Source organism: Dromaius novaehollandiae, chromosome 16, assembly GCF_036370855.1.
Source record: "Dromaius novaehollandiae isolate bDroNov1 chromosome 16, bDroNov1.hap1, whole genome shotgun sequence".
NCBI lineage: Eukaryota > Metazoa > Chordata > Aves > Casuariiformes > Dromaiidae > Dromaius > Dromaius novaehollandiae.
The window spans coordinates 15,079,259-15,096,079 of NC_088113.1; the positions used below are offsets into that span (position 1 = coordinate 15,079,259).

A 16,821-nucleotide genomic window follows, 5' to 3' on the forward strand; every position below is an offset into this window, starting at 1 on the left:
CAATATTCCGCTTTCTCGGGCGGCGAGCCGGGACTGGGTTTAGGCAGCCGTCGTTACTTCGCTTAGCTTTCCCCCTGCGACTAACGTGTCGTTATGGCGGCGGCTGACTAGATCTCGCTGTGTTGGGCTGACGGTTGTTCAGATGATGGTTCTTGATACGATAACAAATAGCCTGTTGGCGTCTTCATGTAGATCATCAAAAGTCTAAATTAAAATGATTGCATCTTGCATAGACATACTGCTTTTCCAGGCTGGAACAATGCGACTTTGTCTCTACTTACAAAAACACAAGGAACGTCCCGTTAATAACATAATATTGGTTGTGTAATGTTGTATGTTCCTCGTCTGAATCCAGACACAAGCCTGCCGTAATGAGATTTCTCTGCGGCTGATTTCAGATGTCTATATTAACAATCAGCGTTATTTCCTTATTAATTACATGCTTTCTGTATCCATATGGTTTAAATTAAATTTCTCAGACTTAATTTTTTTTTAAGTGGTATAATATCCTTTACAAACTCTCTCACTCCAAAAATGTTTTGTGTGTTTTTGCCTCGTGCTCCCTGTGGGCATGCTTTTTGGGAGCTATAGAGCTACTTCTATATTTGATGTTTGTTTTAATGATACGCTCAGTGCGTGCCTAATGAGGGCCAAGGCATGGATGCAGAGAAGCCAATGGAAAAATTCTCTCAACGACTTCAGTAGGACCAGGATTAAAGTGTGTGGTCTACACGAAACTTGATGGAATCCAGTCCATTGGAAAATATTTTTCCATGGGATATTTTATAAGGTCATTTTAATTATGACCTGTGCAGTATTTTGTTGTTTGTGGTCACATGGAATCCACACTCATCATTTGTGAAGACAAGACAATCTTTCCTTTAGGCAACATTTTTTATTTTTAAAGAAGGAATAGATTGTGGATACTTGGGAAGGTCAAATCTAGGTCAGCATCAGTGCTCTGAGCAGAACTCTAAACACATGTTTACATCATTTGGAACCCATTATTCATGGTTTTATATTACTTATTGCGAAATAATGCATCAACTGTTTTGTTTTGTTTTTAACTGCTAATATTTGAGTGTTAAACTTCACATCAACGGATTGTGTGAGAAACAAACCTGTGCAATTACTAGACAAAATAGACTGGAAGCTGATGATCTTCTGTTGCTTGTGGAGTCATGGATGTGGTGATGTGGTTTTCTGGGCTACTTCAAAGGAATCCACAAAAAAAGAGCTACTAAAAGCATAACCTGTTTTCAGTAAGTGTAAATTCTCAGTACCAGGTTCTGTATCTTCTTTAGAAAATTGTCAGAGGTCCACAAACTGCAAAAGGCTGGAAACCCTAGATGAAGTGCCTTTCAATATGTTCTTAGTTACTCGCTGTAATTCTTCTGTTCCTTTCCTTCTGCCCAATGTGAACAAAATACTTGGCTAAAATCTGACGAACCTGGCAGTAAGCAGCCAAATCTGCCCGGGGCTTGGTCACTGCGCTGAAAGACACTAACTCTGTGCTTTGCTTAGCACTGCCAAGTGCCTTAAACTGTTTGGTTTCACAAGCACGTTCACCAGAGGCACGTGACCTCAGCGATGATGAGCTTTCTAGACAGAAGGGACAGGAGCCTCGGTGCTTTGCACAGGAGCCTCGGTGCTTCGTACCAGCTCGCCCGTCTGGAGAGCTCAGGAGCCGCTCCAGCCTCCCGATTTAACTTCCGCTTCGCGTGACTCTTTGCTCTTCCTTTGCCCCCGGGGCCGCATCAATGGGTGTTTTGTCCTGGGAAAACAGACCCCCGAGCGGGTCAAATAGGTTTTCCGACACCCAGTGAGTGCAAGCGGAGCGGAGGATGCTCAGCGTACGGCACAGGCGAGTGCAGGTTTCCAGGTCCCTGCTGGTGCCAGTGTGCCCGGGGCAGGTCTTGCTGCAGCCTCCCGCTGCAGAGCCTCAGCTCCGTAATTCAGGCTGTGCTCGGTCAGGTTTTCGTTTCTGTGTTCAACGCTCCAGCTCCAAAGGCGAGCGTTGCGCCAAGCCCAGCCGAAATCACACCCTGCACCTGTGGCTGCGCGCTCCTCGCTATCGGAGGCCGTCCTTCGGGTGGCCAGACCGGGCCGCGCCGCGTGGCCCTGAGTCCGGCTAGCAGGACGGGTGCCGGCAAGTTCAAAGAGCGCTGGAAATGAAAGGCGCTCTCCAGCAGATCTCCCAAATTCCTCCGCGCTCAGCGGCTCCTGTGCTGAGTAGGCACCTGAATAAGCGGCTTGATTTTTATTCACCAGCCTGTAACTCTTGCTGTTCCTCCTGATAAATAAGTATTCAGTGGGAGCTGTTGTCCATTAAGCACCTGGGAAACCTGCCCTCGTATAGATAGTATTAATAATAGTGTTGTTATTCCTTTATTTGTTAAAGCTGTTATTTGTTCATATAAATATTCTGTGGTAAATTAATCCCACTTCAGGAGATGACTCTGCCATTTGGTACATCTGAAGTAAACACTGCTGATAGAAATCTGTCAAAGGCAGTAAAACACCAAAGCTAGCTGGGAGTTTCGAGCCAAGAGTCTCTTTCGGTTGGTGTCAGGATCCTCCTGAAACCATTTCCCCCTGTTTCTTGTTCTTCTGAGTGCGGCAGCCCCAGCAAACCCACCAGGAGAGCCGTCCGTCACCAGTCGCTCTGGAAAAGGGTTAAATTTAAATAATAATTTCGTGCGATGTTCCTGTTGTAGGTGGAGTTTGGAATGCAGAGCACAACAGACCCCTCGCATTTTTCCCTGATTATCTTTAATTACTTCTGAGGGTTGAGCTCGCTCGCATTATCCCCCAGGCACCGCGGGCTGACAAGGAATCTTCTTTCAAGCCATTTATAGTGCATCACATTATCGAGCGACTAACAGAGCAAAACTGACACGAAAAGAAAGTTCATTATTACTTTCATTATTGTTACAGGAGTTTTATTTACTTCTGAAGCCCTGCTTTTTAAACACACTTTCTACTCTGAAAGTGTTGCCAGCGCGTGGTTTCTGCTCGCCCTTTGGGAGAGGGGAAGGTGCCGCAGCACACTCCGGTCTCTGATACCCTGCTCACCGAGCAAAGCAGGCGCGTGGACGAGCAGGCGTTAAACTTGCTCTGAAAAAAATTAATTGTGCTTTTAAAAAGTTAATGCATCTGTGATTTGAAGACGGAAGGTATTTCATTAGCCAGATTTGGGATAGGGAAAATGGAAAATTATCTGTGCTGGGAAGTTTCAGCCTTTTTTCTGATTCTCTCAGTGTTTTTGGGGAAGGATGTTGGCCCTGTGTTGGGATGTTAAACTTGCTGCTGAAAGCTTTGCTGCTCTTGTTTCTGGGCTGGCATGCCTTAGAGGTGAGGTGACACGACTATGCGGGGCCCAGAGGTGACAGATCTGTATCAAAGTTGTCTGCTTTGGAGACCTACAATTTCAGGGTCTGTGATACGAACTTTATTTGGTAAGCCTAATGCAGCACGGAGTAAACATATTATGGGGTGGCAGGAAGGCACAGAGGCCTAATCCGCAAAAAAGCAGGCCACAGTGCCTGACTTTTAACACCTCTCTGTCTCGAGGAACCTCCAGCCCTGATTTAACTGCACAAAATCCCAACGTAGCGCACGGGGACAGGGAGGCAGGGAAGCAGGAATTAACAAAAACTTAGGCTCTGAGGAAATAGTTGCCCAAACTCAGATGTCCTTCTTTCTCTGGGCCTGAGGGACCACCTGCATCCTGACACAGAGCAGTGCTAGAGACCCTCAGACCAGCTGGGAAGCGGGATCACTACTCAGAGTTCATAATCCAAGATAGTCCCTTGGGGCTGAGTGCCGAGACTAGCATTATCTGATAACATGCTCTAATGCTACCTGCCAGCTCTGCCCTTCGAGTGCATCAGCCCACGGGATTACTTGCATGTGCTGCTACTTGGAGAATCCAAGCTCAGTGTCATCTCTTGGGTAATGGGGAATTTGAACCTGTATTTTCCACTTTGCTTCATTATTGCAGGATAAAAAATGTTTACGGCTGTAACCAAGCGCAACAATAGCCGTGTAAAGTCTCAGGTGTAGAAGAGTAGCACCCTTTGTAGCAAATTCATTACTGGTATTAGCATCGTAAAGTGCATCTGCAGTCCTGTAATTCGTGCAATTCTATTTTTCTAAGAATATGTGCCTTGAGAAACACTCAATAACTAGTCTTTGGGATATCCTTAAAGATGGTAATTTTAACCCCTCCATATTTTGCAGATGTAGTTTAAATTACTAACAAGAGTCTAGTGGCCAGAAGTGAAGGCATCTCTGCTGTATGGGTAATTACTTATTAATCTAGGCATGTACTTGTCTTGCTTTAACAGTGCCAGATTCCATATGTAATTTGTTTGACCTATTTGCTTTTAAAGCTGAATTTTTTTACTGCATCTGTGGGAATGCTAATCAAGCCCTAATAGGCAGATGGAAGTATTTGCAAACCATCTTATTTGTCTTATTTTCAGTACTGTGGTTTATCAAGTAGTTCATGAGCAAATTGAAAAGCCAGTCTCAGTGTATACAGATACTTTTAATCACAATACATGCTGAACACTTCAGGCAATGAAGTCATGTTTTAAATTAGTGTATTGCATTGTCTGATGGCAGTGTTTGCAGGTGGGAGGGATATAAGCACTTCTGGATATATCATAAGTAAACTGTGACCAAGTGTATGCTTATATGGGCCTTATATTTAAAAAAGATTCAGCTTTGCAATATCTTATTAAAACTCTCTCAGATTATCTCTGCCAATTCTTACCTGTTGGACTGTTTCCTCTGTATATTTTCCAATCATGGGAAAGGCTGATTTAAGAGTAGAGCTGGAGAAATGTTCTGTAATTGGTGGCAGAAAAGTGGCGTTACTCTCCATATGTAGTGGTACAATACTCTGGAACTAGTCCTTTCCCAAGAAATCTCTGTAGCACTAAAGGACGACGCTTACCAGCAGAGTGGAAAGCCTGGCGTGATGGTCAGCTTCCCTGGTTCAGCTAAGGAGAGGGACACATCATAAAGAGGCAGTGCAGCCGTTTCCACGCTGCCGCCCACAGTGCGTGGAGTTTCTGGTGAGCAGGACAGCAGAGCAGTCTGGGGATCTGCAGCAGTTACTTTGCAGACCTAATTCATACACATCTTGGTGTGGCCAATGTCTACGACAATCCAAAATCCAGACACCCCTTTACTACAGCTCTTGTGTTTGAGAGCAGGGTTTGGTCCACAGACTTGTATATATGTTCTTTTGAATTGTCTTTTTTGCTCTGATAATGAAAAGCCCAAATACTGGCGTGTCCCTCTGACCAAGAGTAGGCTGAAGAAGCAGCAAATGGCAGGATTATAGCTCAAGATGGGCAAGATATATCACAGAGCTGTTGCTGGGGGAAAGCAGGATATATTATGCAGGTTGAGGGTGCATCTTATATTATGATAGTCTCTTGAAATGCCAATATAAATAAGGTAAGGTAGGGCTGCCAAAAAACAATTTTCTCCTTTATTATGCTACCTTTTCAATTCTAATTAACTTTTTTTTTTAAACAAGGCTAATAGCCTATGGCTATGGGATGGGAAGATAGGGCTGAGATAATAGGAACATCATCAGCAAAAGAAAAACGCTGTGTAAAAAAGTAAGATAGCAAAGGTGAAGCACTTTTAGCATGGGTACTTTAGAGCACCCATTAGCTGGGAGCTAGTCAGATGGGTCTTGACTGGTTCTCCCAGAGGCCTTGGCAGCCACCTTCTCTTCTGTTTTGAGAGAAACAAGAGTCTGTGCTGAGTGAGCTGGGTTGGGCTGGGCTACAAAAGCTGGTCTGTCACTGCGACACGTGAAAAGCAGGGCTTGAAAGTCAGGACATGGTGGTCTCACTGACAGCTTAGATTTCAAAGCACTTACACGGACAGTTCACCATAGATCAGCCCAACTCCTTTGCAGGGCAGAGCTCTTGAACCTTCCCACCCTGGTACTATACGATCATCGATTGCCGAAATTCGCTCGGGAGCAAGCAGGCTTCTAACCGCACCGCAGCTGGGCCGCTTGGAAATATCCACGCTGGCTGTAAACAAGTTAAACTGGATGTTTGAAGCGCTCATCACATGGCATCATGGCGCTCCTCGTGGGTTAATTTGCCTTTTGAGAAAACAGAAAATTTGGCCTCACGCAGCTCTAAGCTTTGAGGCTGCGTTGTTTCCACCGTGCTGGTTGGCCCACTTATCCTGGCCAGTCCTTGGCGCACTTAAAAGCTAGCCAACTTAATAACTGTTAATAACCACTGGGGACCAAGGAAGCCTTTGACTCCTCTTTTGTGAGAATATGACTCCATCCATTGCCAGTATGGCAATAGGAGTAGGAGCAAACAGAGAACATGTTTTAAATCCCTCATTTTCAGAAACCTCTGCTCTGTGGATTCACTACAGGAAGTTTCAAATAATGCAGAGCAGGAAAAAAAAAAAAGAAAAAAGCTTTTTTCAATCTCCATTTGATGCACAGAACAAATAAAGAGGTTTTATGACCTCACTGCTACAAAATATTTTTTTATTCTTAAGGGCAGTCACCCCCCAGCCTTTCTGGGTAACCCAGTATATGTTCTCCAAGGGCTTTGGCCTCTAGTTCTGCTCTGCCTGCTCCGCCGCCCTCCACATACCCGGCAACCAGGTAGCTGCAGACAGCAGGGACAGCAGCACTCTCCAAGCTTTCTGTTCACGTTTGTGAGTAACTTTAAGTCAGTTTGTTTTCAGTCCCAGGGCTGCAGACACAATGTTGGCTCTGTTCAGCAAAGTCTATCTAAAGAAATGCCCCGCGCAGGAAGGCTACTTCCAGACAAGGCGAAAAGGAAACCTTTGGTTAGCTCTGACCCAGCTGAATACTCAGTAGTAGTTCATGGTGCTAGAGGATGAAAATCCTCCTTCATTTTTTCTGCTCATATCTGAGATACCCAGACATTTCTCTAATGATTTGGTATGTTTCAAAAATACAAAATGGACAAAAAGGGTTTGTACGACGCAGTTTATTTTCTGAAAGCAAACAACCAATTGCATGTATGATCACTCAAGAGTGTGCAATTAAGAAAAAGGAACCTAAATAACTGTTACATTCCCAACAGTATAGTCTTGTGAATAGCTAGAAGGATCTATTCATTATTTGCCTCCAAATATATCTCCACTCAAATGATTCTTCTGTTTGGGAGAATCCCTATTAATAGAGACCAAGGAAAATAATGTCATCTTTGTCTCTTTCTAAGACATGTCCTTATTGTGTTTTGGACAATGGGGTCATTTATGATGATGAGGTAACTTGTTCTGAATCCTGAAAATGTAATCTCAGATGAACTGTGAGTAGTTTTACTAGTTGTTGAAATGTCTTTGCGACCTAATTCCCAGTTCACAATAGGCAGCAGTCTAATATTGGTGTAAACAGCAGCTTAGGCATCTGTACGCTTCCCTGAATAAAAAAGGGGGGGAAAAAAAGATTTAAAATAACACGTCACATCTGTGAATTCTGCCCTTTTTCATATGCTACGTCTATATACTCATCTTCAGAGAGCAGGGCAGGACGACAGAGGACACACGACTGAGCCACCTCGGCTGAGCGAGCTGCCGCGCGGCAGTGAGCACGTGCCAGAAGGCCTCTGCCCGGGCAGGCGCTGAGCGCGGCTCGGCCGCCCGCCGTAGCACTGCGCGGTCTGGCGACGGGCTGCGGCTGCGCCAAAAGCCGCTCCGAGCCCGGCTGCGACCCGGGGCCAGCAAGCAGCAGCTGAAAATTGATCCCGTGGCTCTTCGGAGGCTGTGAACAGCTGCTCTCCATCCACGGCAAGCTGCTGATTCCTATCTGAGCAGCGAAGGAGCTGGGTTTGCCCTCCCGGTTTCTCTTATTTTGAAAAAGTTGGAGATTAGGATTTACAACAGAAGCGGTTATAAAGGGCTCGTAAACCTCTGAGGCCTGCAGATTGTAAGCAAGTAATTAAAGTTAAGCACCTGCTTAAGTGCTTGGCTGCTCTGCAGCCTTCTCTATGGACGGTATTTGTGCTGCCTTGGCTGCACCGGGGCGGCTGAGGTGGTCCAGCCCTCCTCGGGATGCACCTGCATCACCTCCTCCTACGAGAGGTCCTCACGCGCTGGGATGAGGCATTCCTACACCGCTTTATAGGTATCTACAGCCTTGGGATAAGCTGGAGTAAAGATAAAACTTGCATCCCTGGCTGGTGCTTCCACGGCCACAAAAACCCTGCATAAAGCAGCCTCAAGCTGAAATCCTGGTCTTGATCTGCGAAGTCGATGGCAAAACTCCCAGCAGCAGGGAATCAGCAGTAAGGTTTCATTACAGGCTCTGTGTCTGTTCCAGGTTAGCCACTGAAAGAAGCAGGCAGTTAATAGTTGGCAAGCAAAAACAATTTTGGTCAGGCAGCACCAGTTTTGGAGAATAATTCATTAAATGCGTTTTGTCTGAAAGGGGCAGGGCGAACCCTGAGCAAATGACACAGGAGCAAAAACTCTGCATTAGCATCACCGTATATTTGTATTTGAAAGTCAGAGCAGATATGAGAAAGAATTTTTAATTTCAGCCAGTGTCCAAGTATTCTAGCTTTAGTTATTCAGTGTTATGTCATGATACATGCATGTATTTATGAAATTTTACTTCATATTTTTACAATTGGGCTAGAAAAACTGACAAAATGGAGTGAGGAGGATGCAAGAGGAGGGTGCAAGAGCTTGATTGCGTAGATATTGTGGTTTAAGACTGTTTAAACTAAGCACATAGAAACCATTGTGCTGATACAAGTAAACAGGTTGAAGTCTGCTACTGCAAACCGTTTGCATTGCAATTTACAGTTGCACTGTAAATTAACCAGTGCAGCTAAACTCCTATAAACTAAGTTAAATTTATTTCAAGGGTATTTTCACATAAAGCTGTATTGCTTTAATTATCTATTTTAAAACCACATCATTTTGTTAATCCAGTGTAACTTTTTATATGCAAAGTAGCCTCAGAAAATTGACGGAGCGCCAAATTCTGCTCTGTCAGTGTTTTTGCTTCACCGAAGATTTGGAGTAACTTTCTTTACAGTTACATTTGAGAGCAGAATTTGGCCTGTTGCCTCTCTGTTATTAAAATATGAAGGGAATAAGTCTTGATCCCGTTGACTGAATATAATCACAATGGATCATGTGAAGTATTAGAAATAGGTTATTATCTAGGTAATAAAATCAACAAAATCAGATATCTCTTCCAGAGCAAAATGTCTTGGCTTTTTCTTATCAGTTTGCTTAAAAAAAAAAAAAAGATTAAATGCTTATTAAATGCTTGGGGCAGAGAGGGGTTCCCCCAAGCACAATAAAAGTGTTAGGCTGTCAAGCCTCTCTTTTTATACTTGTTCTCTGCTAATGAAGTTCAGTCCCCTGTGCTTTATTTCCCCTGTGATTTATTTCCCCTAACTATGCACGAGAAAGACATCACCAAGAGTAGCTGAGCTACTTTAAAGGAAAACACCAACTGGGAAGATGGATTTTGCAGTTTTGCTGAGATAGTGCAGGCTGAAAAAACCACACCTCAAATCTATAACAGTCTGACCTGCACCTCGATGAACCTACCGCTGGGAAATCACAGCGCAGATCTGTCGCAGGCAGGTAGGGCAGCCGCAGATAAAAATGCAGATGTGAATGATGTTGCTGAAAATCTCACTGCAGTAGCTGGGGACGTGTGGGGATAGCTCGGCAGTGGAAATGCAGGTGGGCTGTTTCTTGAGCTGATGTAAACTCGGGTAATTCCATGGGTACTGCTGCAGTGACAGTGGCTTACACCATGTTCAAGGGCTGGCCCACTTGTGCCTCGTATCAGTTTTAGCTTCACAGTGCTGGATAGATGTCTTCATTCTATTACGCTATTTACAAAATGATTGTAATTAACTAGATGATGACTTAATAAATGTGTCAGATAAATTCTTTTTGGCTGGTGAGCAAAAATGGTTGGCAGCTTCTGCTCGCTTAAATTAAAACAAGAAGTTGCTTCGACATTACATTTCCAAACAGGCAAAAACTTGCATTGCCATTTGGAACGGTAAAATGAAACCATGACAATATTGTTGTTCAAGTGGGTGGTGCTGGAAATTGTTTTACTTAAAAATTCCCATCTATTTGTGCACAAAAAGCAGTCTCTTGCTTTCTTTTCAACATGTGTGAGGGGATAACATGGATACGTGATTACTTACTAAACAAACTCAGGATATTTGCTGTCTCCACGATGTGTACATACATGTATTTGGATTAATTCAGTGAATGCTCCATCTCCAATTCTCCCTTTTGTGAACTGCTCACTCTGCTGCAGTTGCACACATGCCAATTGGTTTGCTTTAAAGAAGCAATAATGTGGTTAAAAAAAGCAATGCAATTATTTTAAGCATTTTCTTTCTAAAGTTTTTCTCCAGCTGTAGTTAATTTATGTCTGATTAGTCTGACCTTTCACCCTGTAAGGAAGTAGTTTAGCAAAGGGATAAATATGGTCACAGCATATATGTGTGTGCGTGCATGTGCATGTGTGTGTATGTAATCATCTTTTTATTAGTTTAGGTTTAGCATGGAGAAGTTCTGATTGCAAATATTTATGCACACTTTTATTTGTGCTAACGTTCACCATGAGTGTTTAGAAATTATATTTATTTTTTCTCCTCACAAAAGATTTGAGGAATGAAAAGCCTCAAGAAAATTCCTAGCTTGTTTTTCTTAAGTCTTACTAGAAGCAATGTAATGTAATAAAACACACAAAATAGTGTTTCTGCTGCATTCATACCAGCACTTTAAATGCATCGATTTAATGGTCAGTCTTTACAGAAGTCTAAATCTTTGCCTGTGTTTATAAATGAAGATAAGTCTGTGCAGAGTGGTTCAGAAATAAAATACAGAGCTACCATCTGAGAAGAACGGCATCTGAGAAGGAAAACGGCTTTTCAATACATGCAGAGTATATCTCTTATCCTAGTAGAAGGCCTGCTCTTTCATCTTCTGTACCAAGCATATGCCTAGTGTTTTCTCTTAGACCTTGTGGAGACAGGGCTCTCACCGATTTGTGTTTTATATGAAAAGGGTTAATTAATTGTATCGTTGCCTCTCGCTACTGTGTGAGCCCATGATGGTTTGAAAATAGCATGCCTTGGGCTCTGGCTTTGTAAGTGTCTGCAGAAAATGTCCGACGTGCCTACGTGTGAGAGCTCAGCGCACTTATCCTCGTCCTGTCCCAGGTTAGCGGCCAAGCTGGGTTGTTCAGCTCCAAATCCAGATTTGAATTTCTGTAGTTCATGGATCATAAGAACCAGTGTAGAGATATCAGCTAAAATTTAATTCAGAGCTGCTTTTCAAATGTCCAAATTGCAAGAAAATTTTGGCAGAAAGATGACTCATTTGTTATATTTGTACTGTGCCAGTTTGACTTGAAATGTGCAGTGCTACAAACTCAGTGAGAGCAATTTTTGGTGTTTTATAGCTGTAAATTTAATCTGAGATCAGCTGTTGCTGTGATGTCCATGGCACTCCTAGTCATAATTGATACAGTCCTTAAATGCCATCTTTTAGGGATTGTCTCTTTTAGCATAAGGTCAAATACTGGAAAAATACATTCAGTCCTTGAATATATACAACCAAAAAGGTGTCTTGCAAGCCAAGACCTGCTAATTTATTTCTGTATTAATAGTATGGCAATCCTTTTGTTGTGTTTGGAAGCATATGAGAGGTGGAAGCAGGGAGAGCTGACCTGGGAGGACTCTTGAAACACCATGTGAGCATGCAGGGATGGGGTTAGGAAAGCCAAGGCCCACCTGAGGTTGAATGTGGTGAGTGGGGCAACAAGAAAGGCTTCTGCAAAAGGGAGGCTAGGGAAAATGTGGGCCCGCTGCTGTAAAGGGCAGGGGACCTGGTGACAAAGGGCACGGAGAATGCTGAGGTACTCGCTGCCTTCTTCACCTTGGTCTGTAATGGCAAGATTTGCCTTCCATAATCCCTGAGACCATGAGAAAGTGTGTAGGAGGGAAGACTTATCCTCGGTAGAGGAGGATCAGGTTAGGGAACATTTAACAGACTGAATGTGCACAAATCCATGGGACCTGATGGGATCTACCACGAGAGCTGAGAGAGCTGGCTGACTTCACTGCAAGGCGTTCTTGGTTATGTTTGAAAGGTCATGGTGATCAGGGGAGGTTCGTGAGCACTAGAAGAAAGCAAATGTCTCTTCTGTCTCATCTCAGAAGGGTCTCAGCCCTGCTTTGCTTCCAATGCATATGATACATGCTTAAAAACTAACTGCACGAAGTGGTCTCAATTGGTTTGGTATGTGGTCAGCTTGTGGTAGGACTGGGGGATGACTCAGAAAAGCTGTGCTTCATTCCCTGCCCTGTGACTGCCGTCACTTGTGCAGTCAGGGACAGGTCACCTAGGCCGAGAACAGCAGGTGCCAGTATTTTTCTGTATCACGATGGACAGCCCAGATGAGTTCTTAAAATCACTGCTATTGCTCTTTATCTTCCAAATATATATCTTTGTCAGTCTCATTTCACTGGTTGGGGTTTTCACTCCTTGGAAACCCTGGACAGTGGGATCTCCTGTTTGGCTAGGATCTCTTGATGTTGTTGTAGTGGACAATAATAGTGGGAGAATACTATTAAAATATGGCTCTTGTCATTAGCTGCTGAATTACATGAATGTCCTTCGCTTCCCAAGCTCTTGTCATTAGCTGATACCAACAAGTAGAACTGAATTACATGAATGTCCTTCGCTTCCCAAATGGTCCTTTTCAGTGAAATGTTTAAAATTCTGAAAATGTGTCTAGGGCTTGAGGTAAGCCTTGTGGCAGCGACGCCTTGCACACAGAAGAGCAGCCAATATTAACTTCCACCAAAATGACTTTTTGTTACTTTTCCCCATCTTTTAATTTTAAAATGACCTTTTCATTTGGGAAGCGTGCTTGATGCTGACAATCACGAGCCGGGTGCTGTCCCTGCACTGCAGAGTGCACCTTAGTGGGTATCAGCTACTGTCGCCACGGGAAGACGATGTGTTGGGAGAATCTCGCCCAAAGCACAGGAGCAAAGTTTGCGTTAGGAATCCAGTTAAATTAAAGCAAAGCTGAAACACTCAGCAACGGTTCAAAATCCAATCTTATGTTGTCACAAGTTCTTTGTCATTAGCTTAATGTTAGCTTGAATTGTGTGGTCTGCCAGCTTTCCTTTCCTTACTGCAGGGAATTTTGTATTGATGTTCCCATTAGATCGAGAGTCCAGGAGTCAAAAGCTGCTAGCGGTAGCGCTGGTCCTTGTTTGCCAGAATGGTAAGAGCTGCTCACAAAATAGTCTAATTTCAGCATCTGTCAAAGAAATGAGGCTGATAACAAAAGAGTTCATTTGATTGCTCTGAAAAAAATTAAGTGCTGGTTTAGGAGACACGAGGCATAAATTAAATCATAACTAGATCAAGATTAGTGACAAGAAGTGATGACAGGTGTTGTGAATAAGTTGACACAGGGCTACTGCCCTGTATAACAATTGTCAGTCACCGGCCAGTTTTGAGGTTCTGCTGTGGCTAATGGGGAATAGTTGCTAGAAATGCTTAGGAACTGTTGTGAACAGTCAAATCATCAAAAAATAATTTATGGTATAAACATTTGCTCTCTAAATAGTTGCAGACATGTCTGATACAGGGTATTAGTCAAAGCCACGTATTAATACTGCAAGGAGATTCAGCAGAGTGCTTCAGGAACATAATTTCTAACTAAGAAACTCTACCCGATCTCGGGAGGTCTGGGTTTGCTTTCTGACACAGCCCTCTCTCTGACCCTGGGCAAAATGTGTCCTCTCGCTGTACATCAGCTCTGAATGAGGGATGATATTTCTGCTGTCTGTCTTGCCTGTTTAGACTGTTAGCTCACTGGTGCATTGATGGATCCGTCTATGTAGCTACACACCTGGCATACCTGATTTTCTCAGCTGTATATGCAACAACGTGACAGTGCAACTAATTACTAATAATAGCAGGGGAGGAAGGCATGTTCCTTGCCCCAAAGAACTTGCAAACTAAAATGAGAGAGAGCGCTAACAAGAGTTATTACTACTGTGATGAAAGTGGGAGTACATATGCAACCCGGTGATACGTATGTGCCTCTGTTTAACAGATACAGACTGATGCCAAAAATATATAGGTGAAATTACGTCATCTCTATTGACATGTATGACACACATGTAAGTCATTCTGCTAGATACTGCTGTGCTTTGGGATGCACAAAATGAGAGGCCCCCCCCCCCCCCCCGCCCCGCAGCACTCCATGGAGACGTTCGTGGACAGAAGAATGGATGGGGGGTAAATGTCTGCCCGTCAGACCCCTCTCAGTGCTCTGCTGCTTTCTGCAGAGGAATGCATCATTGTATTTTAACTCTGCTGTTTATGAAGTATCATTAGCATTATTCAGTTACTGACTTCAGATGTCGTCTTCTCTGGTCAGAGCAATCGTTATAGGTTTATCGAAGAAGAGCCTGACAGATGTCATAGCTTGTTACAGTCACTGCATGCCAGATTTAGCCTCCAGTTATGTACTGCTTGAGTACTTTCTCTGAAAGCATCTTGTGAGTACCCTGCAGTAGAAACAAGTGACAAGGACTTCAGATATATTTGTGACATTGAATGGACGAGTTTTTAGGATAGAGATTGTGATGTGGTAAGCAGACAAACAAAGCAGCAGCAGATACTTTACACAAAGGCAGTTTCCTACCTTTCCTTAGTGATGTTCTTTAGTTCAGATGATGCACTGATTAGCAGACAAGTGAACTCAGTCGTCCTGCAAATCTGTAGTTAAGGTTTTTTTGGACTAGTGCTGCAAACCTATTGGGCTTGTTTAATCTGACCTTATTTGTATTTTCCTCCTAGCTCAAACTGCTGTATTAAGTGTTGTGGTAATTTTTTAAGATGATGAAAGAAAGAAGGGTGCAAAGAAGCATGGCTTGTTCTCGCATAGGGACACAGGGTCCAAACTCACCTGCTAACTGTATTTGGTCTTCAACTACAAAATATATATATTTAGGCACAGACTGCCCTGTTGGTCTGGCCAGTTTGTAAATACAGACAATAAACTCTAAGGTCTGTGGCTAGCTATAAAGACAGGAGCTGGTCTTATCACGTGGACTTGAACTTGCACAGCGTCTGTGAGTCACTAGACATGCTTCGTTCCTGGGACAAGTCGCCTTCCCGGACCAGAAACCTCCCTTCTCCCTTCCCCGTGCAGGCTATGGGAGGGCTCCCACGCGGAGCTGCGGCTCTACTGCCTGGGTGAAGAACGGCATTTTAACTGTCGTGATACTGCTTGTTACATGTGTAAGTCTGGAGTTAAAAGCTGGCAGCAGTCACTCGGGTGCTGTGTTCCAGGCCAGCTATCAAGTGTTCGTGAAGAGGACATGTAAATACCATATGCTAAGTATGGCTGATGAAAACAAATACACAAAACCCTGGAGAACTCACTGGTGTCATCATAACCCTCAGAAATTCTCTCCCAGCCCACTAGAGAGAGAAGTGAGAAAATGACTGACAGAGCATGGATTACCAATTACAGCTGACACTTCGCTATTCAATTAATGCTTTTAAAGTTGTGCGAAAGGATGTAACAATTTCTACACTCTAACTCTAATGACCTGTAAAAAAGAAAATCACCACGAAGAGCCTCTCTTATCAAAAATAACAGTGCTTCTACACTCACCTCTAAGGAGGACTCAGACACAGGATATTATACATCTGGCCAAATGATCCATAAGATGCTTCTCTCTTCCAGAATAACTGCATTCTTCTGCAAAGGCTGCTTGTCCCATTGATGCTTTCTAAGGGACACTGCTGCCATTCGCTCCTTAATTAGGAGATTAGGAGAATTCTTTGACTGAAAATTAAGAATCACTATGGCTTATTTTTATCACTAAAAGATCACTCCAGCAACTTCCTCCAGGAAATTGCAAAGGGAAGTCATTATGTGCGGGGGGCTGGGGATGCCAAAGACAACTCGGTTGTGCATATGAACCCCAGATGAAATGCGTCCCAAGTCTGCGAGGGGGGCAAAAGGGGTGTTTACTAGGTCATTTACCATGTTCTTGTTTTTAAAGTTTCCTTTTCCACGATTACTTGTTGACCTTAATTGTTTCCATGCCCATGAGATAAGTCTTTGTACTTCCTACGGAGGCTTAGCAGCGAGGTCTGGGGATTGCTCTTGCTAATTGCCCTGTATTCCTTCATTTCCCTTGAGTATCTGTGGCGAGCCTATTCCCACATATGCTACCAAAATCCATTTTAATAGAAGGGGCAGCAATGCACAGCTGACGACATATGTTTAGCTGCATTCAGGACTCGCTGAAGCATGCCTATCATGTTACATAAAAGGAGAAGGTCAGTACAAAACAAACAGCTTTTTACAAGCTACGGCTTAAGGATCCCGTCCTAAAGAACGCTTACATTTCAGAGAGAGGCAAATAAGCTCGTGGTTGAGCTGTGTTCTGTGTCTAGGCTTTTTTTTTTCTTTTCTTTTCTTTTTTTTTTTTTTTTTTTTTTTTTTTTTTTTTTTGCATAGATTAGAAATGCTGTTCGTCTCCCAGGACAACCTGTGTTAAAACCTTCTCTTCTGGGAGCAGTAGGGCTCTCCGGGGCCTGATCCTGAGCATCTCCGAATGCCCGCAGCGGTGCTCCCAGCGCCATGTGCACCTGCGCGGGCTGTGCAGCCCGCCTTCCCGCAGCTCCAGCACACCGGTGCTCCGCGCGGCAGAGAGGTCTCTCTGCGCATGGCGGCGTAAAGGACTGCTAGGAGAG

General features: G+C 43.7%; 1 long non-coding RNA gene across 2 annotated transcripts in view; it reads left to right on the forward strand.

Moving 5' to 3' along the window:
- The window catches only part of LOC112984205 (uncharacterized), a 134,987-nt gene that overhangs the window by 36,326 nt on the left and 81,840 nt on the right, over positions 1–16,821 (forward strand). The window contains exon 1 of one of the 2 annotated variants that reach the window (XR_010391926.1): positions 9,420–9,633. The exons of the other annotated variant lie outside the window; for it this stretch is intronic. This is a non-coding gene — a long non-coding RNA (uncharacterized LOC112984205). Of the gene's footprint in view, positions 1–9,419; positions 9,634–16,821 lie in introns of those variants that run through there. 2 annotated transcript variants of the gene reach the window in all.